This window comes from Protopterus annectens, chromosome 2.part1, assembly GCF_019279795.1.
Source record: "Protopterus annectens isolate FY-2018-M chromosome 2.part1, PAN1.0, whole genome shotgun sequence".
Taxonomy (NCBI): Eukaryota; Metazoa; Chordata; order Ceratodontiformes; family Protopteridae; genus Protopterus; species Protopterus annectens.
Genome location: NC_056729.1, coordinates 551398675 through 551423553, shown reverse-complemented (window position 1 = coordinate 551423553; position 24879 = coordinate 551398675).

The following is a 24879-nucleotide window of genomic DNA, read 5'->3' as shown; positions in this document are numbered from 1 at the left end:
TTGTGTTTGACCAGGTCAGTCAAAGCGGACAGATACCAGATGCCTGTGGAATGACAATAGGAGCATAGGCAACTGTTGAAGTGACACAGTCGGTCGTTGTACAGTGGTATCGTGTCCGGACAAATGCAAAATGCTCCCCAGGGCTTGGCCCACACCCTCAGGGCTATAAGACTGGTGAGCTATTGCATGTCCCTGCACATGTAGTCTGTGAAGTGGCATCACAGGGCAGTCACACTAGCATGGAGAATGACAGTCACATCCTACATGGTGAGGTGTGGAATGGGTGCATAGGTTATGTTTCAGAAGCAGTTACCCGACAGCAAGATGTAAGCGACTATCGCCTTGTGTAGCCTGCTGTGTGGAACTGCAGTGTGACTCCCTACAGAGTCATCTATGACTGGTGTGTTGTGAATGTTATAACTCCCTATTGGCTGTATGTGATGGGCACACATGAGTCTGTGGGCTATAAGCTGGTGATGTTGTCTTCCATGATGGGAGCTACCTCTGGTGCCTACAATGAGTATGGAGACGTACTGCACAAGTCGTCCTCATAGGTGTGGCCAGTGGTGTAGATCATGTGAGACTATGTGATGGGTGGGGTGTGTTGCGAATGTCACACATCCCTAAATGACTGTCGGGTGCAGTCAGGGTTGGTGACAGCATTACCCCCAGGCTCCAGCATGGCTGCAGAAGTGCATCCCCCACAGGCTGTAGTGTCGTATGTTGGGGTGTGTTGCGAATGTCACACATCCCTAAATGACTGTCGGGTGCAGTCAGGGTTGGTGACAGCATTACCCCCAGCCATAGCTGTCAACCTCCTGTCCCCAAAATGAGGAACATTAGCCCTCATACTGTGTGACAAATGGGCAAAATGTGGAACACTTACAACTGGCTTACTAACAGCTTCAACTAGGAAGGGCATATGATGGCTAAAATAGGCTGGTTTTACGTATAACAAAGATATTCTAATGAATTAATATGATTCCCATCTATTTAGCCATGGCTAGCAGGTAAACAATTTCCAGCAATGAATGTGTGACAGACCCTTTCAATGTGGAACCTTGAGGAACATGCACCTTTTAGAACCCCAAATGAGGTACGTTCCTCGTAATGAGGTACACTTGAGAGCTATGCCTCCAGCATGGCTGCAGAAGTGCATCCCCCACAGACTGTAGTGTCGTATGTTGGGAGGTGAGCATTGAATGTGTACATGAGACAATTGCTCTATTGCCACATGTACAACATATCCCTCATATAGACAGGCAGTAGCACTGGTACATGACAGTTGTACATGCCTGTATATACAACCATGTCCCACAGGATATGTGCGTTACGTGTGTACAACAGCTATTGTACCATAAGCAAGCTGGGAAGTGTAGGACAGCCAGTGTACCTATGGGAAATGGTGTGGAATGGGTGCTATAGTAATCAGTAGCTCATGACATGCCCACAAGTTCTGAACAAGTGCCTAGCATGACCATACAATACAGATAGGGTGTTGGATAATATCAACCCACAAGTGGTGATCAGTCATTTTGGGTGGCACCGCACTATAACCCTGCTGAGTATGGTGTGCATGTCCATGAACCATTAGCACTGTAGATGTTAGCAGTGCAGATGTACAAGACAGCACGGATATCTGATTACAAATACTTTTGCATGTCACAGGAGTGTTCCACCAGTGGCCTGTTGACAGATTCACAACTACAAAAGGTGCAAGACTGACATGTGCACATCACACCAGTGCCAGCTACAGTAGAACAGGGTTAATGTGTTGTACCCCACCCTCATTGTAGCCCATACCACACAGACAAATGTTAGGCATCTGTGTATGTAAGGCTGTGAATGGCCATGACTTATCAGTATAGCTGTGTCAGTGTTGTGAACAACATACAGAATGGGCTGTGTGGGTGAGGTGTGCGTCATATATGCACAGTCTGATGGATGATACCAGCATTGTCACCACTAGGCGAACATCCCTGTACCCATAAACAACTACCTAGGCTGTGGTCAACATTATGGACACTGTGTAAGGGATGGTGCTGTGCAGTGCACCCCCCGACTTGGTGACGTCTCCAGGCCCCTTAGGTAGTCAAATGAGGTACCCATGTCAGGGTGCCATCCATGAGCATGGAGATCACTGGACAGGCATATACAGCACTGTGGTGACCAATATTGGATCACATGTGCGATACCAGCCTTCACAATCCTCACCTCCACTATGCAGCATGCTGTCTACCTTGCAGAAAGACATTTGCTACATCATGATGATGGACATGCTACATGCCCATATCCTGATCTATAAGACATATGTCATGGACAGCCACCATCCTAATACTAGGATCGCCACAGGCTGGACAGATCCCTGTGCCATATATGTGACATACTCCCACCATACCATGCAACCCTGTCCATCAAAGCTGCACATGTCATCCCAGTTATACATGGTGTGATGGCCGCATGGTAGATGTACTATCAACTGACTGGATCAGTAATTTGGCACTGATGCACCTTGCGGTGGCACAATGGCTGTCTGTTACAGCTAGGAAACCGTGCCCGCACATGCTATGGTTGATGACCATCCCTGCGAATGTTGTCTGACTAGCCATTGTCCCATGCCTATCACATGTGCAATACAGGTGATCCATGGCAGGATGCTGAACAGTTGTACAGTGCTGTGTAGATGTATATGGCAAAACACATGCATGTACAGGTGTCCATGCGTATGTGTGCATTGTCACTGCTCAAGTCCATTACGGCTGTGTCTGTGTTGATATGTGACATATACACAGCATCCAGGTCAACAGCAGTACCGTGGACACATCCAGGCATGTGCAGATAGGTAAGAACACAAGTGCAGGCAAATAGACATGCCCACAGCAAGACAGCATTTACATGGAGTATGAACACTGTAATGAGGTGACACACATATATGGTGATGATATCCAATGCATAATGGGTGTGACATGTGTGTGACACAAACACATCAGTCGTGTCAGTGTCATGATGCTTTGCAAAGATAACTATGCAGATGTAGTAGATGTCATAGAAATGAATGTGCAGCAGTATCTCTGTACATCTCTGAAATGTCTTACAGATAATGCCCATACACGCCTCCCAGCATACACCCACCAGGAGGATGATGTCCTCATCCCACAGCTCCATGAAAACTATGACTTGTTGTTCAGCCATGTGCCACAGCATGCTCAGCAGCGGGATGACCTGTGGCAGGATCTACACAGGAGGGTGAACGATGTGGGTGGTCATAACTGCACCTACCAGCAGGTGCGCAGACACTGCATGGACTTGATACGACATGCAAAACAGTGTGCCACTGCAATCGCCAGGGAACAAGGTGGAACAGGTGGTGGTCCACCAACCCAGCCCCCACTCACACACACCGCGGAGCTACTGGCCAGTCTGGGCACACCCAGGGAACAGCATCCAGAAACACTAGCTGCCGTCGTGGAGGTGGGTGTCCCCCAACCAATGAGCCTGGAGTTGCCTGGTAAGTCAGTACTGCACATATGGCTATTATATCCCATGTAGTTGCATGCGTCACTGTACATTATGTAAAGTAACAACATATGCAAGGTATGTGGGCACACATGCTGCATACTACAGTATGCTACATTGTGTATGCACACATGTGCATACTATATGCTATTACACAGGTGAATGTGTTCACATGCACAGTGCAACCTGTGGCTGTCATACAGTCATGGATAATGTTCATACTGGTGTGTCACCCTTATACAGGTACCTCTGGCGTGCCGCACAGACATGAGTCCATTGCAGGTGAGACTGTCATCAGTATCAGGCATGTTACAGTGTAGATCTATTTGCCATGTGGCCAGTTAACACTTGCACACCTGATGTTTGTTCCAGTCATGATATGCAGGTCGCACCACCCTTCATTCACACAGGCCACCCATGTGCAATATATACAAACGTAATGATACACCGACTTGAAACCACAGTACTTGTCATTGCGAAATGTGTGGTCCGCTGTGCATACAACGGTGGAGGTGTTCTACAATGGAGGCATATGTAGTATGCATTGGAACAACGTGTGTGGTACGCACACAGTACCACACAGTGAGCTGTGATATGGGCAGCCCACAGGTGTCACCATTGTGTCATATGCCCCTGCATTGGGTGCACACATTGTGATGTGCCACCTGACATGTCCCAGACATGTAGTGTTCTGTCTGCAATATTGTCACACTATCGCATGACCTATACCCCACATACCAAACATACAACCCGTTGTCTGCATAGCCCTGTGGATTGTGACATATCTGACATCTATGGGTGTATGCCATATGGGACAACACAGACATGTGAGATAGATGGCCATCACACACAACTGACCAACATATGTGCACACATGGCCATGGGGGATGGCCAGAGACATGTAGCCACACAGTACTTGGGATGTGTATACACCCTGTTGCACATTGTCCACACATGGTCCAATTATAGCCTTAGTTGACTGATTATACAGTTGATGTGGTACACTGGACAACCTAAAAGCCTGTGCACAGCTACTGGAGGTGTCACTGAAGTCTACCATATACGATCTGTTGAACATCCGACTGTGTTACAGTTATGGCTATGCAATGTGTACATATTATGCATTCTACAGCAACATAGATGCCTCATTATGCCATGCAATGGCACAGTGTCTGTACTTCACACTGTATAGCAATGTAGATGGCTCACACTACCCTCCCATGCTCATGCACATTTGCTAAACATGCACTCTATCTGTAGGGCATACACACACTACTGCATTGTGAAGCCCATTATGATGCTGTACATGTGTCAGGACACCATTGTGTCAGACATGTATGCATGTTAATGCACATGTCATCAGATTACATGTCAAGGTCACGTCAGCCATGTGTACTGTTATCTTGTTCTGGGCCACATGGTGTATCACGGGGATGCATGCATACTACCATGATTGTGTGAACTGCATGGCTACTGATATGACACCTGCTTGCTGTAGTGTGCACCCCAGGGAGGTATGCTTACTAACACTTTTAATGTCTGAGCTGCATGCCCTCTGCTGTATCGCAGGCATGCTGCATGCCATCTGAGAAATCACATGCATGGTGTGTCTGCGTGTGTCTGTGTTTGTGTGTGTCTGTGTCTGTGTTTGTGTGTGTGTCTGTTTGTGTGTGTGTGTGTGTGTGTGTCTGTGTTTGTGTGTCTGTGTGTCTGTCTGTGTGTGTGTGTCTGTGTTTGTGTGTGTCTGTGTTTGTGTGTGTGTGTGTCTGTGTTTGAGTGTGTGTGTGTGTCTGTGTTTGAGTGTGTGTGTGTCTGTGTTTATGTGTGTCTGTGTTTGTGTGTGTGTGTGTGTCTGTGTTTGTGTGTGTCTGTGTTTGTGTGTGTCTGTGTTTGTGTGTGTGTGTGTCTGTGTGTGTGTGTGTGTCTGTGTCTATTGTACTTTACAGTATTTCTTTGCATTCACAGGTGATGTAGGTGCGTTACCCTCCTGCAGTCCATCTGATGTTAGTGTCCCCACAGATACTAGCGGTGATGAACATATGCATGAGGTACAGGCAGGGTTGTCAGGGGCTGAATCTGTGCCAATGGTTACCATCCCAGCTATGTCCCCCTCTTTCCCGCACACAGTTCTGCTGCCAACACATACCGCATCACCAGTGGCCATAGAGGAAGGACAGTCAGCGTCTGTTAGCGTGGAACAGGAATGTATGGTGGCTACAGAAGGTGTGTCTACACACCATGGTGTCAGTGTTATGACTGCAGATGTGCCACACAGGCATGTGGCCAGTGCTGCTCGTAGGAGGACGTCTGGCAGACATGCACCTGCAGGAAAGAGCGCAGCAGCTGGTATCTCCAGACGCATGTTCCAGACTGTAATGGCAGCACAGGCACGTGCTGAACGGCAGAACAGAGAAGGGCACAGGCTGCAGAGGGCTGCTATCCATACCCTAAATGACAACATCCAGGCATTGGCAAATGCTCAACAGCAGATTGCTAATGTTCTGGATAGGCGATTAGGTGAAATGGTCAGAATCCTTGACCGAGGCATAGCAATATGCGAGCGGGAGCTGTCTGTGCTGGAACATCTGGTAGGAGTGAGGCATAGTCCACATGGACGTAGGCCAGCAACACCACCTAGTGTAGGTCGACGTGAGCATGCCACCTCACATGCCCGATCCCATAGTGCCAGTAGTAGTAGCAGTGCAGCTGGTGCTGCGCTGTCAACACCAGGACACAGCAGGCCACGTGGACGTGGCCCTGGATGTTCTCAGCGGGGACACGGTTCCAGCAGACATGTGTCATCAGACAGTAGCCGCTCTGTACCTCCACCTGGTACTGCCCGTGCATCCCCAGGCAGGCACAGGTCACGTGGCTGTGGACGGACACAGTGAGCTGTACAACCTGCTCTGTACAATCTGGGGCTGTCACGTATACCCTGTGTAGGCCTCAAAATGGCAGAACTGTGTACACATATGCACGCACACAGCAAACACAACTGTAGGGCTCCACAACATCCACATGCATTCTGCACAGACATGTGCAATCAACTCACCGGCCCTTACACACACACATGATGTTATCCATTGGTGCAGCCTATGCCCCTGGCAAACATATCACCCTGTGCATATGATGAAGCCTGTGCCGCATCCCTGTCATCCACACCATCGGTACAGGGTTATGCACAAATATTCTGATGCACGGGGTGAACAGCATAGTGAGAGGTGTATGTAATATTACCTGTGTATGCATAGTGAGGGATGTGTATGTTGCAGTGGTTGTGTGTGAATACTGAGAGATGTGTATGTGACATATGTTGTGTACTGTCAACATGCACCGGTCATACCATGTAGTGCAGGTGCAGCATGCATTGTGATGTGTTCACGGTATGTGTCTCGGTTACATCTGTAGCACCATGTTAGTTGTGATACCCTGGTTCCCTCCTATGGTGTACTTGCATGTGCCTACAGGTAGCAGTGTTTGCAGGCCCCCACATGTAACTGTGGATTACTCACAGGCACATCTAGCAATATCAGCATGCTACATGTACCCTCAACCTGACTTTTGGACACACCAACATGACACAGATGTCCGCACATATACTGCACCTGACGCATGTGGTCAGTGCCACAGGCTACACTGGACAGAGTCGTGACATACATAGCAGGACACATTACAGGTATTGTGACATGGTGCAGGGGTTGTACACAGCGGTCTGGCCAATGATGATGTGAGGTGTCACTTGGTAGCTGGAGGCCACACTGTGCAGCAGTAGGACCCTGTAACAGTACGGGAACATGGCCGCATTCACGGGGTGTACACCACTATAATGCACACCCCATAGTGTGCAGGTGGGGACCCTTGCCTATGTGGTCATCACCCTCACAGTACTATGCACCCACACGATGTGTCACAGAGAAGGGACATGCACATATAGCCAGTATGGCTGGGACCTATGGCATCAACAGGGTAGTGCAATGCATCACCATTACGGGTTAGTCACCACGTGGGGTTAGTGATAATTTCCCACCGTATATTAGCATACACCCTCACACCAAGCACCATACATACATACAGACACACACACACACTGTGGTGACCACACATGTGTATATGGACAGCCGACGTGTGTGATGCACCACACCGGGCAACGTCATGCTTCCCACATTGATGTATGTACAGATCTCTACAATGGTGTACAGGGATGTGTAGCAACTGGGATATATTCCCCATGATAAGTGGCATCTCTGGTCACACATTCGGACACACATGGCAGTGCTGGGAATGATACACCTGCCATATGATGACATGTTTGATAGACATGCAGCGGTATTGATTGCATTATGTGTACCAACGCTATATCTGGCAAATGTGCTGCTATATGCACACGGGAGGTTGGAGGTGTTACAGGTGCCATGTGACATATAGTTGTTAACACTTGACCGCTGCGTATGCATTATGTCAGCACCGTCACGTAACAGCGACATAGCGTACTCTTTGCACATGGCATGATAGGATGGTGTGTGACACAACTGTGAGCCACCCCCTGCACACATACATCTACACAGGTGGTTCACCACGTTATGTACACACATCCCTCCATACGTGCTGTTTGTATGTCACTGTATACAGGTGTCAATGATGGGTCTGCATTGCAACTGCATGTCGTAGGTAGGTGCAACTATGTTACGGACATCGGCCACTGCACATGCATGGTTGCTGCATGCACAGTACAAATGTCACATGTGTCTCCTGTTGCCATGTTTGTATGCATTGCTATTGTTAGACATGTGTGTTGACATACATAACACATGGACTGTGGTATGATATCATGGGTGTCACAGGCGACCAGTACAAGGGTATGTGTCCCGGTCAACATTGCTACCCCCTGTAGTGTGAGCATTCAACAGAGATGGGCCCACCTTCCATTTGCTTGTGTAGCATTGATTAGGCCATTGTTATGCACAAGGTACATCAAAGGCTATGTATGTATGTGTTGTGTGTGCAGTCCATGCACACATCCACACAATCACATGTATGACATATCCAGATGTGTGTTCATTGGTGTACAGCAACAGTCAGGTGTCACAGCTGTGTAAGGGCCGTGGTATGTCTTGAGCCGACCTGTTCATATATACTGGTATCATTGCAATGCATAACACCTGTTGGATCCCTGTTGGTACATGTGTACTCTGCACAGCTGGTGTACACCTCTTTACATCTCAGTGGTCATGTGTCACATGGTGTTGTGGTACTGTAAGGCTGTGTAGTGCTGCACCGACAACATGGTGCTGACTTGACAGCTACAGTGTACACTGCAGTGTGTACGTGTGTGACCTGCACCTCTGACAGCTGTGATGGCAGCTGTGTGTGTACAGGTCACTGCATGTGTGACCACCCTGTGCATGAGGACAGTTATACCTTACTGTGCCCTTCTGTACTGTGCCCTTCTGTGTGTACACTCCATCTGCATGCACGACAGGCCTTTGCAAGAGCTAGGTGTGTGAGCATGCCCAGTATGCTGTTGTGTAGATGGACACACAGTACAGTCCATGTACACAGTTGTGTAGATGGACACACGGTACAGTCCAATCTGAGACCTTCTGTGTTTACACTCCATCTGCATGCAAGACAGCCCTTTGCAACAGCTAAGTGTGTGAGCATGCCCAGTATGCTGTTGTGTATATGGACACACAGTACAGTCCATGTACGCAGTTGTGTAGATGGACACATGGTCCATTCCACATTGCACCTTCCGTGATTAGACTCCGTGTGCATGCAAGATGGCCCTTTGCAACTGCTAAGTGTGTGAGCATGCCCAGTATGCTGTTGTTTAGATGGACACACAGTACATTCCACACTGCGCCCTTCCATGATTAGACTCCGTATGCATGCAAGATGGCCCTTTGCAACTGCTAAGTGTGTGAGCATGCCCAGTACGCCGTTGTGTAGATGGACACACAGTACATTCCAAACTGCGCCCTTCCGTGATTAGAATCCGTGTGCATGCAAGACGGCCCTTTGCAACTGCTAAGTATGTGAGCATGCCTAGTACGCCGTTGTGTAGATGGACACACAGTACATTCCAAACTGCGCCCTTCCATGATTAGAATCTGTGTGCATGCAAGATGGCCCTTTGTAACTGCTCTGTGAGCATGCCCAGTATGCCATTGTGTAGATGGACACACAGTACATTCCAAACTGCGCCCTTCCGTGATTAGAATCCGTGTGCATGCAAGACGGCCCTTTGCAACTGCTAAGTGTGTGAGCATGCCTAGTACGCCGTTGTATAGATGGACACACAGTACATTCCAAACAGACGTGTGATACTAAGCATGTGGGCATGGTCATTGACATCCTGTATAGCCACGGTGGTCATCCAGGCAACAGATGTCCATTTTCAATGTCACGATGGATGCCTACATTGAACACACTGGTTGCTCTCTCGAAGGGTGTACTGTCTGTGGCGCATCCCATATCTATTTAGTGTTGTAATGCTCCGTAGATATTTAGTTGGCCCGATGACAGCACTGCCATGTTTGTCTACGTCTACCTTGGGACAGTAATATGCTTTCAGACTGCTCACTCTCTAAACATTCCCTATCGGCATCTTTGCCTTTGCGGATGATGTCACCCACCTAGAAGTATGCCTCTGGGAGTGCTGTGTTCAGTAATCTCGGTAGCGCATTCTGTAAATGCGTAATGCTGTAGTGTGTTAAGGTAGTTAGGTGTATGTTCAACTCCCGGCCCTGCCAAGTGTGAGTGTGTGTGTGTGTTTCCAGCAGCCTGGGGACACAGTAATGCTTTTAGATGCCTCACAACACATACATTCCCTATCGGCGTCTTTGCCTTTGTGGATGATGTCACCCACCTAGAAGTATGCCTCTGGAAGTGCTGTGTTCAGTAATCTCGGTAGTACGTTCTGTAAATGCGTAATGCTGTAGTGTGTTAAGGTAGTTAGGTGTATGTTCAACTCCCAGCCCTGCCAAGTGTGTGTGTGTGTTTCCAGCTGCCTGGGGACACAGTCATGCTTTTAGATGCCTCACAACACATACATTCCCTATCGGTGTCTTTGCCTTTGTGGATGATGTCACCCACTTAGAAGTATGCCTCTGGGAGTGCTGTGTTCAGTAATCTCGGTAGCGCATTCTGTAAATGCGTAATGCTGTAGTGTGATAAAGTAATTAGGTCTATGTTCAACTCCCGGCCCTGCCAAGTGTGTGTGTGTGTGTGTGTGTGTGTGTGTGTGTGTGTGTGTGTGTGTGTGTGTGTTTGTGTGTGTGTGTTCCCAGCTGCCTAGGGACACAGTAATGCTTTCAGATGCCTCACGACACATACATTCCCTATTGGCGTCTTTGCCTTTGCGGATGATGTCACCCACCTAGAAGTATGCCTCTGGGAGTGCTGTGTTCAGTAATCTCGGTAGTCCGTTTTGTAAATGCGTAATGCTGTATTGTGATAAGGTAGTTAGGTGTATGTTCAACTCCCGGCCTTGTCAAGTGTGCGTGTGTGTGTGCGTGTGTGTGTGTGTGTGTGTGTGTGTGTGTGTGTGTGTATATATATATATATATATATATATATTTTTTTTTTTGTAATATGTATGTGGATATTAGCACTATTGAATGTGCTGCATTGTCTGTACATGTTCACCTTGGATGTATCTGAATGTGCTATGGCTCTGTGATAGTGCACATACTGTGTGCTGTAGTGATCCTGGGTTATAGTTGTGTAGTGGCCAGTTATTTTGTTGCTTGGTATTACTAGGGACATTGAAAACAATGATAGTACAGCACCTTTAAACAGTCATGTGCACATCTCAGCAGCAGTCAGCAGTGGTTATTACTTTGGAGGATGAGTATGGCTCATATAACTATGTATTAAATGACAATACTATGCAAATCAGGTTAACATTACTGACACCCGTTTATCCACAGGTTGTGATACAGATCTCAAGTATGTATGTGTATACATTGCCAGGTGCAGGACTGGACTATGGTTGAATGCATGGAGGGGTGTCTATGGCCAGGAATGGCGATCTATACAGCCTGGCAGGTACAGTCTGTGACTGTCCCACAACCTCCAGTATATGGCTGACACATGCTGAAACAGTGTACATGCAGAGACACACATAAAACAAACAGCTAGGGATAACATATACACACACATTGCATCAACATTGGGCCATGCAAAACCTGTTGTCCCTCACACACACACAAATGCATACATGTTGATTGTCTGGTTCAATGACAGGCTCTGGAAAAGAAACTACATACCCTGTGCATATGATGACACCTGTGCCACCTCTTGTAATGTGTAACATTGATGCAGGTACAGACTAACATGGTGCTGATGCACAGGGTGGCTTCATAGCACTGTACTAATATTACAATGTTGTTAACACAAAGTGTGATTTCCTTCTAGGTGTATGTAAGCAGGCATGATACATTACAGCTATGATCATCAATGTAGTATAGTGTACAGTACTGTTAATTCTGAAGATGTATTATCCATCCATGTGCCATTTGACTGACGTGTGTAGTATTGGCAGCATGTGTTTCAGAGTGTGCAGTACGTGTGTGATGTGTGTAGTACAGATCTTCATGTATTTATATGTGAACATGGTGAAGGTGCACTGTCTGCATGTACATGTATAGTGAACACATTGGAATGGTGACATGCCCTGTATTTCACACTGTTAACACTTCATAGTTTCTATTGGTGGCCAGTATGCATTATACTACACATATTATTGTACTTGTCTACACATGTATGATTGCTATGGTTTTACACGGTGCTGTGGATGATACTGTTACTATCTGTGATTGTTTTGCATTATGGTAGTAGACATGACCTCATCAGTCTGAATAACCAATTGTTATATGATATCTTCAAAACTGACCCACACATGTAGGACACACAGTAGCATGTGGATCCTACATGTACTATACTATACCAGTACGCACTGGTATTGACCACCACACATTGCTGGGACCATTACTGCTTGACATATAGCCATGTTAGTTACAAGCAAAGACAATAGGGATATTCCTGTCCACATCTGTGAATTCATACTGTGGCCTAGAATGCATTCTGCACATGACACAGTTATTCTACACAAGGGTATCATACAGACAGATACGTGTTATCTAACCCATGCTGTACACCTATAAGGCTAAACAGAGTCAGTTATCCACATTTACTACACATACTTTACCAACAGTAACACATAGGTATTACACCCCAATATGTATAATGGGTAACAATGTGTACATATAGATATGTGCTATGTCATTTGTCATTTGATATTTGCATTTACAATGGTATTTTGAAGTACATCACTGTATCACATATGCAATGAGAGTTCTGCATGCATATCCTCCAAGGTGGTTGTACAACTATGATGAATGTCCATTATTGACATACTTTGCTGTGTTTGAACTGTTCTGCAGTAATACACATACATGAACAGCCACTCACACTATATATATAAACTGTCATGTGTGTGTGTGTGTGTGTGTGTGTGTGTGTGTGTGTGTGTGTGTGTGTGTGTGTGACACAGATGACCTAGGCCACAGACAATTCTGGTACATGTAGTTGACAAGTGCTTTAATGCTCCACCAGATGTGTCCAGGCAGCAGAACTGTGACTTGAGCGACACAGACGCATGCTAGAGTAAAGTTTCTGTATGTGCGTGTGCCTCATTATGGCATTCCTGTTCATGTGTGTGTGCATTTCTGATGTGTGTCATCAGCCACAGTTGAACCGCACATCCGGCATCCCCCACTAGGTGACCATGAGGGTTGTCCTTATTGCCAAATGTTTTGTACAGCTGCGTCAGATGCCACATATCGGAAGCATTGCAGCTTCCAGGGCATCCAGCACACACATTCATTATTATGGGCTGGCCATCACACACAAACATCCACTTCATGGAGGGGAAGCCCTTGTGGATGATGTAGGCCCTACCACTCTCACTGGCTGGTGCTTTGATGCATATGTGCATGCAGTGTATTGCACACAGTACTTAGGGTATTCCACTATTGTGTGGAAAAAACACATATTGCTGCCCAATACCTTACAAGAACTATACATCATCACTGACATGTGCTGACATGGCATTCATGAACTGGTGCAGTACCCTGGATGCTGATGTTTGTAAAATCCACATCATATCACCAGTTGATCTCTGGAAGGTACCTGTTGCTGGTATCCTTAGGGCAACACATACCTTGGTTTCCACTGGGATAGGTTTCCCTCTGTTGGTTCTGTGTGTGAGACATGGCCTGCACAGATCCACAATCTTCTGCAGGAGGTCTCTGTCCACTCTATAGCGCTCTACTATCTCCAGCTCATGTAGCCCCTGGTAGGTTACCCTGTGCCTGCACACTCCTCTCCGTCTACTCACTGTGTGATGCTGAGTAGCATTCACATTGGCACAACCCTCCACATGTTGCATATGTTGACGTATAATAGCAATGGCAGCCCCTAACATTATGTTCTCTCAGTTAAGCATTTACAGTTTTCACTTCTTTTAGTATACTACAGTGTTGCAGTGTGTCTGAGAAAAACATGGTGGACTGCTGTTTGTAGAGTTGTACGTGCTGTGCTGTGCTGGCCTACTGTACTGTGTAATATACTCAGTCTGATTGTTTTCACCTGCTAGCTGTGGTAGTTCTCCTTGGTTAACTTACTGCTATTTGTTTACCTTCCTTTTCACTGTTTGTGTCCACAGTGAGCGGCGCCGCGCATAGGAGCACAGTGAAGTGCATATCCGCTTCCACGTGCGCACACAGGCTTATACATGCGTACAAACACTTACACTGGCTTACACAACATTACACGGGCTTCAACAATCTTACAGTAGCTTACTTGTTCTTCAACTCGCGCACACGGGCTGACACACATGCACACATGCTTACTCAGGCTTACAGGCTTGCACGGGCACAAACACACTTCACCAGGTTTGCAAGGAACTTCAGTGATATCCATGGCGTACACCGTCAGTTTACTGACTTTACCTAGGATAAATCATAACACGCCTCTTCCACTGAGTGCAGACATGTGACACACTGCTCCAATAAGATTACAATGTTTTATATATACACACTCATGATGTCACCTATCTTCTACGCTGATAGTCCCCTTAACCTACTCTTACACTGTAGAGGCTTGGCCCATATGGCATAACAAATTGTGCTTCACTATCCTCAGCCTCAATTGCATAGGATTGCCTATTAATGCTTGGTTACATCTCTGAGGGTGCGCTTCCACACATAGCAACCACTACTCAGTAGCCATGTTGTCTTCAGCTTGCCATTCACCTGCATGACCAACTAACTTTTAACTGACATTACAATTTGTATGTATATTTTACATATTTGTCTTGTTTTGTATGCACAGCACATACTCGCGCTGCTGTGCTACGCTTAAACACCGGAGATTGGGGGAGGACAACTAGAGTTTTATTAATTTCCAATGGAAAAACATGCCACTGGCCTTATATTTGGCCATTGGCATGCTTCTTCAACTAAATCCATCCTTTATTTGCAGATGACATTGCTCCGTTTAGCTACTTGCAGAACGTTACTCGGTTAACATCCGTGTACATTTCTGCACATAACTCTACTCTTGCACGGACAGCTTACTGTTTCATGTATCGCATATTTTACATTATTTGCATAGCTTTCATCTACAAATGGAGTAATTTGCATATCTTAACATTGTCCGTGCAACGTTCGTTTAAGGGGCTGTGTTACACGCCCCTACAGGATATTGCTGAATAGCTTGGCAGACATCTTGCCTTGCTCTACGCTTACTCTACTCGTACACACCGACCAAAGCTTCGTGAATCCTGGCCTAAGCTTTGATGTGTGCTAATATGTCTATTTGTGGAGTAAGCATGGCTGTAGGTATGTTTTGACCTGCTACATCTGTCATTTCTACAGAGCACCTCCCACTTTCATCATTTGTAGAGGTGACAGCCCTATAGGAACTATATGTACAGCTGTGACATTTGACAAGTCCAAACATACCTGCAGTCAATACTAAACTGACTACTTCAGCACTTTTCATACCTTCAGATTTGTCTTGTAGTGGTATAGTCGATGATACTGTTTCCTATAACATGTATCTGTTTCTGATACAAGATATGTCATTTTATTACACCACTGCACACAATATATGAAGAAATCACAGGTCAGATGCCATTACATTCCTTTTGTAGGACACACCCGCCCAGAGTGTTGCGTTCGTCACAAAAGCCGACAGGTGCTAATCAAAACATATTCTGCTATCATCTACCTTATGTGTTCGCCGGTATTTGCGCTTTCCGTCAGTGGCAGAACTCACATGCGAGTGTGGAAGACTGAACACTGTATCGGGGAAACTGCATAGCACCCTGAGGGACACATTTATGTTGTTTCTATTAACCTTCCACATTGACTATCACAGGGCATTAGTATTCATCCAAATTTATCGAGGTACATGCTTTTGACTTATACATGTTTTGTCATTTGTCATCACGTCTTTCTTCACACCTGTCCACCTAATCTCACTAGTTCTGTACATTTATTTAGGTCAGGGTTACCTTCATACCTCTCAACTGTACACATTTTGGGTAAATGTCCCGAACTTAGACGTCTGATTTTGTTCCTTTTTTAATAATATTGTGCCTTTCTGGTAATTTAGTGGGAAGTCATTAGGGACTGTGGGGTTAGACAATAATGACAGACATTTTTAGTTTACAATTAATAACCCTCAAAACATTCATACTAATGACTGATCCATTATTCTATCAATGTTCTGACTTTGTAAGAGGAATATTTGAGATATTCCCTATTTGTACTTATTTTAAAATGCCTTTGTCCAGATGTCTTATTCTGATTGAGAGGTATGGTTACCATCTTATTCGTACGCATGTACGTCCATGATAATCGCTTACATGACACTAATATAACTCCCTACGTCTTCCCCCAGTAGTTTACACAATATCCAGTAGATGGGTTCTTCATTTTTGGAAGTTAGAGGCGTCTGCTATACCCACATAGGAATATTAATCACTCCCATGGGGCGGACCTCATAAATCTGTGCCAACCAACACCTAGGCATCTAGGCCCATTATTGCATACCCATGATTCCCAGACCTGACACCCCTCCACAGTAGTCATAACACATATTTAATGTGAGCGATAATAAAATATGATGACACTTCTAAGCACTATCCATTCTCCGCATGTCGGGACATATGTCATACATTCTGTCAACCCATGTGTTATTACACTTGCACAAGCTACTGTTGCATGTACAGCTATATTGTAGTTGCGGATTACACTTCTTTGCAGCAATCATTACAGGACAGTGCGTGTATAGATTCACAATTTTTGGGGTCCTGCAAAGGACACCTATATCCATGTTTAAAGAGTAGGACTTACAGATCTGGCACACTGATACTTTCCGGGCAATGGTTTTGAGAGCAGCAGTGTATTTACCTTAATTGCATGTCTGTATGTCTATCCATACTAGCTATGGTGTAACCTATTTATGTAGATGTGTTATATCTACGAGGACATTTGTTTATATGTTTGTTAGGTATATATCAATTAATGTTGTATGTGTTTGTGTGTGTGTATATATATATATATATATATATATATATATATATATATATATATATATATATATATATATATATATATATATATATATATATATATATATATATATATATATATATATATGTCTGTACATTCTTTATTTCATATATTTATTATTTATTTATATATCCATATATAGACATTATGTGTAGACACCAGCATTCATTTGCTATGCTGTGAGCGGATTACACACAGGCGCACTTGCATTTCCTTATTGTGGGTTACGCGCAGGCGCACATGCATATCCTTATTGTGGGTTACATATGTTTACTAAGTCTTTTTGCTTATGTGGGCTTTATTACTTGTGACAGTACCAGTAAAATATCTGTAATCCGGTTAACGGACATATGCGAAACACACGTTCACCTTTACATATTTAAATGTCTGTACAGCACAGATGCATTCATTACACTTTAACATTATATGTGCTGTAGTCGTAGTTGAACCAGGACTGCATTCACGTTTGCCGGATGCTGTAACCACTATACTGTTGGTATTCTGACTCATTTATATGCATACCCATAGTACATAGCTACATTAACATATGCCTCACCGCTTCACTTATGACACAGGCATCCATTCTCCTGCTTGGAAAAGTGTGGTACTACATATTACACATTCCCTATTCCCTACTGCTCTGGACCCAAGCTGCATATTTAATCACTGCAGGGATATTCAGAACCCCAAGGCTTATAGTCCTGACACATACAAGTCTTTAATTGTCAGGGTGTTCATGTGGTGATTTGGGTTTAGGCTTGTCCGCCTGGTGAACGGAACTGCCCTGACCGTGTTCAAATGTCAGACAAAGCACATGGACAGAGTTTGTCCATTTTAAACATTTTATCTGTGTTTACAGACACAGGTGTTTGGGCACCTGTCAGCAGCTTATAATGTTGGCAATACATAATATGGGTGGGGGTAGTTACAATACATAATCCACAGTGAGTGGTGTTCCCATTCACATTATTTTACCTGTGTTTACAGACACAGGTGTTTGGGCACCTGTCAGCAGCTTATAATGTTGGCAATACATAATATGGGTGGGGGTGGTTACAATACATAATCCACGGTGAGTGATGTTCCTATTCACATTTGACTATTTCCTGTATTCATTCATACGAGGATTATTATTTTGGACATGAATTAACTACGAATTAACTACAGGTATGCAGTAGTACAGTAAACATATGTGAAGGTTTGTTACAGTAAAAATGTATGGACCTCTGTAATACTCGGAGACTACCCCACATCCTTCACAACATTTCATGCTAATGTACATACTATTATTCTGTGAACTTTCGAAGTTTGTGAGAGCAGTATTTACATCTGTCCCTATTTGTCCACCCATCATTTTAGGCTTTGTCCAGATTTTGTTGCTGTAATAGGTTGACAGGTGGTGTCGGTATGTGATTGAGTTGAATATATACTGTCGATAATTCAGTGGGGAATAGGGTTACCACCTCTTCCTCTTTGCGAGGGGAAGTCCCACTTTGGACAGTTGTGTCCTGCGACGAAACCTAAGACATGGCAAGTGTCCTGTGATTTTAAGACAAAGGTATATTTCTTATTTTCTTTAATAGTTGCATGATACAGGTATTTTGTATCTGAAACACATAACTATTATTTGGGATAGCATAAGCAATTCAAATGCTATGACATAAGCTTTTATCTTGGCAAACAAGTGTAATTCTGTCCTTTGAACTGGCCAGGGGTATGTTTTATCCTGCAAATTCTCACATTTCTACAACAGATGTCCCACCTTGGGTATCTGAACAGGTGGCAACCCTAGTGGGGAGACCTGCATGGTGGACAGGTGTTCCATCCTGCGTACTATGTTTTGCATGTCTGTCTAGAAACTGAACAGTACCGTGACTACACATACATGTTTTGTCCAGATGTGTGCAGTACTAGACACCGTGGCGTGTAAACAACTCTGATGTTTCAACAGGTTACTTATCCCACACGGGATGTACACACATTTTGCCAGAACATGGACGCGCGGGCATTTGGATTTACGTAACTGTGATGGGATGTTTACACATGTGGGATACATATTTGCAATCCTGACACTGCCTAGGACGATACTTCCTACTACATATGGGGAATACTCGCTATGTGTAGGTGTACGGTTGTGCAAGGCTGGTAGCTGAATTTGGTGGACATCCGGACATGGGTGCGGGTTATGTGCTATACAGGGGTTGTTGCGTATTGCATTTGCATGCATGGGTTCTGCATTTGGATGTCCCGGTTCTGCATATAGCATCCTATGTGTATGTGCCGGTTACGTTCCTGTTCATGTGTATAGGACATTTTAATATTCATATGTTTGTGTGAGTTTGGTATACAATTTGAACTGTCAGGTTTCTTTACGGTTGTTATATGGCCACAACTGCCCAGCTGTGTACTATCACTACCACTGTGGGACTGCTGGTGACCCTGCCCATGGGGCTAGACGTGTGTATTGGCGGCGCACTGACATGATGCGCTTCACTTCCACTGGGTATAACTACTTACAGTGCAGTACATTACGGACACACGATTTTAAATATCATTTGTTCCATGGACGGAAACTCATATTGTGTTGCGTGCATTTCTATTTGGTTCTCCATTTTGTGTGGCCGGGAACTGTCTTGCATGCTTTGCATATGTTTCATTATCCACGGACACTGATAGGTGCGATTACTATTGCAGGCGGGATATAATATTCAGCAGTTTAGGTTGCTCATCGACAGCCGACATTGACACGCCTCCAGGCGCAGCTTAGTAACGCCCCATGCACTCGCGCACGTGTCCTATGCACGTGGATGTGGTGGCAGCGCACCTTCATTAATATGCATATGGTGCTACTACACCACATATACGCCGCACGGCCGGCGCAGGCCTTACACCGGCCTTGCGCCGAGCTTCATGAATCCGGGGGTCTGTCTATTTATCTATCTATCTATCTATATAGAGAGAGGCAGGGAGATTGTAAGAGAGAGATGGAGCTATGGTATAATATCAAATCAATCAATGTTTTACCCCTTAAGGCTGGAAGAATATTGTGTCTCATTACACTGATATATATGTGTATGTATATATATATGTGTGTGTTTTTTACACACACACACACACACACACATATATATATATATATATATATATATATATATATATATATATATATATATATAAAATATGATCTATGTTACAGTATCAAAAACTCAAAAATATTGAAACAAATATAGAAGCTCTACTTAATAGAAGGAAGCAAGCCCCCCTGCACCTCCATGTGGGAGGCTGCAACCCCAACACCCCATGCAAATTATATATATATATATATATATATATATATATATATATATATATATATATATATATACACACATATATTTCAGAGTTCTCACAACAGAGGAGAAAGAGCAAATTCCAAGTTTCAGTATTTTGCATTTTCAGTCAAATGACTGGAAACTATATATATATATATATATATATCTATATATATATATATATATATATATATATATATATATGTATGTATATACATACATATATATATATATATATATATATATATATATATAAATATATGGTTTACTACTGAAATATCGAAAGTAAAAAAAAAAAAGTACCTTAACACCGAACTATATAGTCGAAATTACACATAAACGAATGGTCCCAATGTTGAAAAGCAGCTGTTAATGTCATATATATTGAATACGACATTTTACAGCAATTAACAACAATGCCACCCTTGCTGTAACTCCATAACCCCTACACCTAACATCCCAGCCCCCCAACTATATATTCCAACTCTGACATCGCACTACAGTGAGGAAAGCGATGTAATTCCCTAACCGCACTGTACCGCAATCCCTGTACATCCCTTGCAACATTCATATTTGCAAATGCTCAGTATATTTGCAAATGTAATGTTTGATATTGTAGCCTGCACACATATGAAGTATTCGAACATATGTCGTTCTTATACTTCATAGGCATACAATGGTATGTCAAATTTTTTATATTAAACCAATATATATATATATATATATAGCTATATCTATGTATATATATATATATATATATATATATATATATGTATATACACACTGATCGTCATCAACCCCCTTTTTTCCCATTTTCTTCCTGAGGTCATGGTGGTTATGGTGCCCCTTCAACTCTGTCTATCTCTTTCAATTCATTGTCACTCTCCTATCTTCTTTGACCATCATGCCAGATTGTCACAGATCTTCTCTCACACAATCCATCCATCTCTTTGCTGGACTTCCTCATTCCTTCTTACCTTCTTCCTGTCTGTTCTAAATCTTCTTCACCAGAGTGTCTTCTTCTTTCCTCAACATGTGCCCAAACCACCTTAATCTTCTCTTTGACCTTCTTTCCAACTGCTACTTGTGTTTCTTCTTTGATATTCTCTTTTCATCTGTCCCAGAGCATACATCCTACCACCTGTCTCAGGCACTTCATCTCCATCACCTCTAGCCTCCTCAACTGCACTGTCTTCATTGCCAAGGTCTCTGTACCATGCATTACTATTCATTGCACCACTGTTATGTACACCTTACTTTTCAGCTTCTTTGGCCTTCATCTGTCACACACTACCCCTGACAATCTGTGCATTTTGGCTGCAGCTTCTCTGATTTTAGGATTGACCTGTTCATTCAGATTTCCTTTGCCCTCAGCTACTCCAGACAAATACCGTCTGTTAACCTGTTCCACTATTTTAACTTCTTTCTCAGTTCTCAGCTTCTAACTTTCCCCATTTGCTGACATTACAGGTGTCTCACCTTTACACATTTTTTCCCACGTGCATTCAGTTTTGCATTCCATTCCTCTATCATTTGTCGAAGTTCTTGCTCAGTGTCTGCCTGTAATGCTACATCATCTGCATGTAGCAGCTTTGTTGATCTGTCCACCTCTGACCTGTTTGCTAATTAAGTCCATTACCAGTATGAACAGAAGTGGGCTCAGAGCTGAACCCGGATTGACATCCACTCTCATTAGTAACCCCTCTATGAGTCAAAATGCCATTTACAGTTAACTCATTGGGTCCTTGTACATAGCCTGCACTAATTCTGCCGATGTTTCTGGGACTTTGAACCATTGCTGGACTGTTCAAATCAGCTTTCCTATCTCTAGCTTCTTCTCAACTATTTGTCTTACTGAAAACATTGGGTTGGTTGAACTGTATCCCAGTCTGAATCCAAACTGCTCATCTCCCATCTTACTTTCTACAGCTCTGTGTATTTGTTTATCAGTCACCCTCTCCAAAATGTTCATGCAGTGCGACAGGAGTTCGATACCTTTATACTGCTCTCGGTTGTGAATGCCCACTGTTCCTTGTACTCTGACAGTGGAATGCTTATTCTCCAATCATCTGGAATACACCTTTCTGTCCATACTGGTATGTGTACCCCATGCAGCCATTTTTCCCCTAACTCACCCAACATTTTGATCAGATCTGCTGTGACTTCATCTGTGCCTGCTGCATTCCCTTACATCATTTTCCTTAGTGCTGGTTTTATTTCTTCTAGAGTGAGTGCTTCTTCTTCTTTCATCACATTTTGTGTCTGAGCCAGTACAGTTTCTGTGGGGTTTTCTTCATTCAGAAGCTGCTGGAAGTACTCCTTTCATTACCCTCTGATGTCCTATGGCCTGGTGAACAAGCTGATTCTGGCATCCTTTGTCTTTCTCTCTCTGCCTAACAACCTGATAGAGTTTCTTTGTGCCATCTGCTTTGTCACTTTCCAGAACTTATTTATTTATTGACCGGGGAAGCCCACTGGTCAGAAACTCATTTTCAGTGGAGCCCCAGGGAGAAAAACTCCACAAATAATTATTACAGAGTATTTTAAGGATAAACTAGACAAAGAGCATAAACAATGAAGAATTACATTGGCACGTGAGATATCTTATACAGTAAATTAACACTAAAAGCATTTGAAAAATAATGTCATTTTGGTTCAAAGTAAACAATTCTATTAAATTCCAAAAAAGCAAATGGACTCAGGAACAGCAAAATGATTCAGACTCACAAATAAATCTTATTTATTGTAGGCAAATAGACATGAGTGCTTTTGCAGTAAAATCAGCTTCTTTAGATGTATTAACACCATTCATGTGAACTCAATTAAATACAAACTGCTCCACCCAACTGACAAATCACTGATCAAGAATTATTTAAAAGCATATGCCCACATAACACCTTATACACATGTCCAAAGTCTCTACTTAAACAAACAATCCACTTTGCTTCTAACTGCTCTGATAGTCAAAATAGGGGAAGCAACCTCAAGCAGTAGACCCGTATCGAGTGGCGTACCCCAGGGTTCAGTCTTGGGGCCTCTCTTATTTGGGGATATACTTTTCTGAGGTACAGGCCAAAACCAGTGGGCTATGGCTGACCAAGTTTGCAGATGACTGCAAGCTGGGAGCTGTCATCAGTTTCCCTAGTGACGTGGACATCATCCAAGAGGGTCTCACCCAAACAAATGACTGGTGCCAGAAACATGGCCTCAAGCTGAATACAAAACAATACATCATCATCCCCTTTGGGAAGAGAGATGTCCCCATAAATTATCATATTAACAACAATGTTCTAAGCATGCAGTCAGTCATGAGGGATTTGGTCACCCAGATTGATAGCAGCCTGACTTTTGACCACTATGTTGCTTCCATTGTATGGAAAGCTTTCTACATGGCCCACCTCATAAGTGAGGGTATCTCATCCAGGGACAAGGAGGTTATAACATCACTGTATTCTTCCCTTATAAGGCCCATTATTGAGTACAACGCCTGATTCGGCATGTACCTCGCAAAGCACATGCAGCAGCTGGAGAGTCCACAGAGGTTCCTCATCAGGAGAATCCAGGGCCTCAAAAATCACCCATGCACAGATAGGCTAAAAGCCCTATCCCTCTACTCTGTTTCATACAGACTCCTCAGAGGTGACCTCTGTCTGGCATACAAGGCGATCTCGGACCCCGCCTTGATAGGACTGCTGCATATCCACAAGTAAGCTCCACTCGAGTAACCTGCACACGTGGCCTCAACCTGGTCTGTAACATCAATAGGACTTGCTGGAGGGACAGATTTATGTCCCAGAGACTCCCCCATCTATGGAATAGACTCCTTCTCTATGTCAAACAGAGTACCTCTTTACCACGTTTTAAGTGCAATCTGGATAACTGGATGGGAAATAGAAAATACATCCCTGGGATTCTACCCATGTCCCTGCTGGACAGGAGCATCTGGTTCTGATTTGTGTATGCATGGGATAAACTCTTGGCTAGGCTTATAAGGGCCTCAGGACCAATAGCCTAGTAACTTCCTATGATCCTATAATCCTATGATATCTCTCAACTGTTGAAATTTTAGCAGAATGTCTAGATTTTTGCCTCATAGTTTTGGTCTCTTCCTCATAAAATGTATGTTTTTTATGCCAAATCATTGAGGATTTCAGTCCCTAAATAGTACTAAATAATGATAAACATTTCAGTCTCAGACTTCATATCCTTCAGCAAATGCATAATAATGCAAAACCTGTTATTCTAGCAACTTTCTACGTTTCTAGGAGCAATATTTAAAATCTGTCTCTATTTTTGGGCCTTTGCCCCCCATTATTTCTGGCTTTGTCCAGATTTCCTGCACTGAGACGTTGAGAGGAATGGTGAGAGTCATCCCAGAAGAAGTATGATTAATGGTAGATATGTGT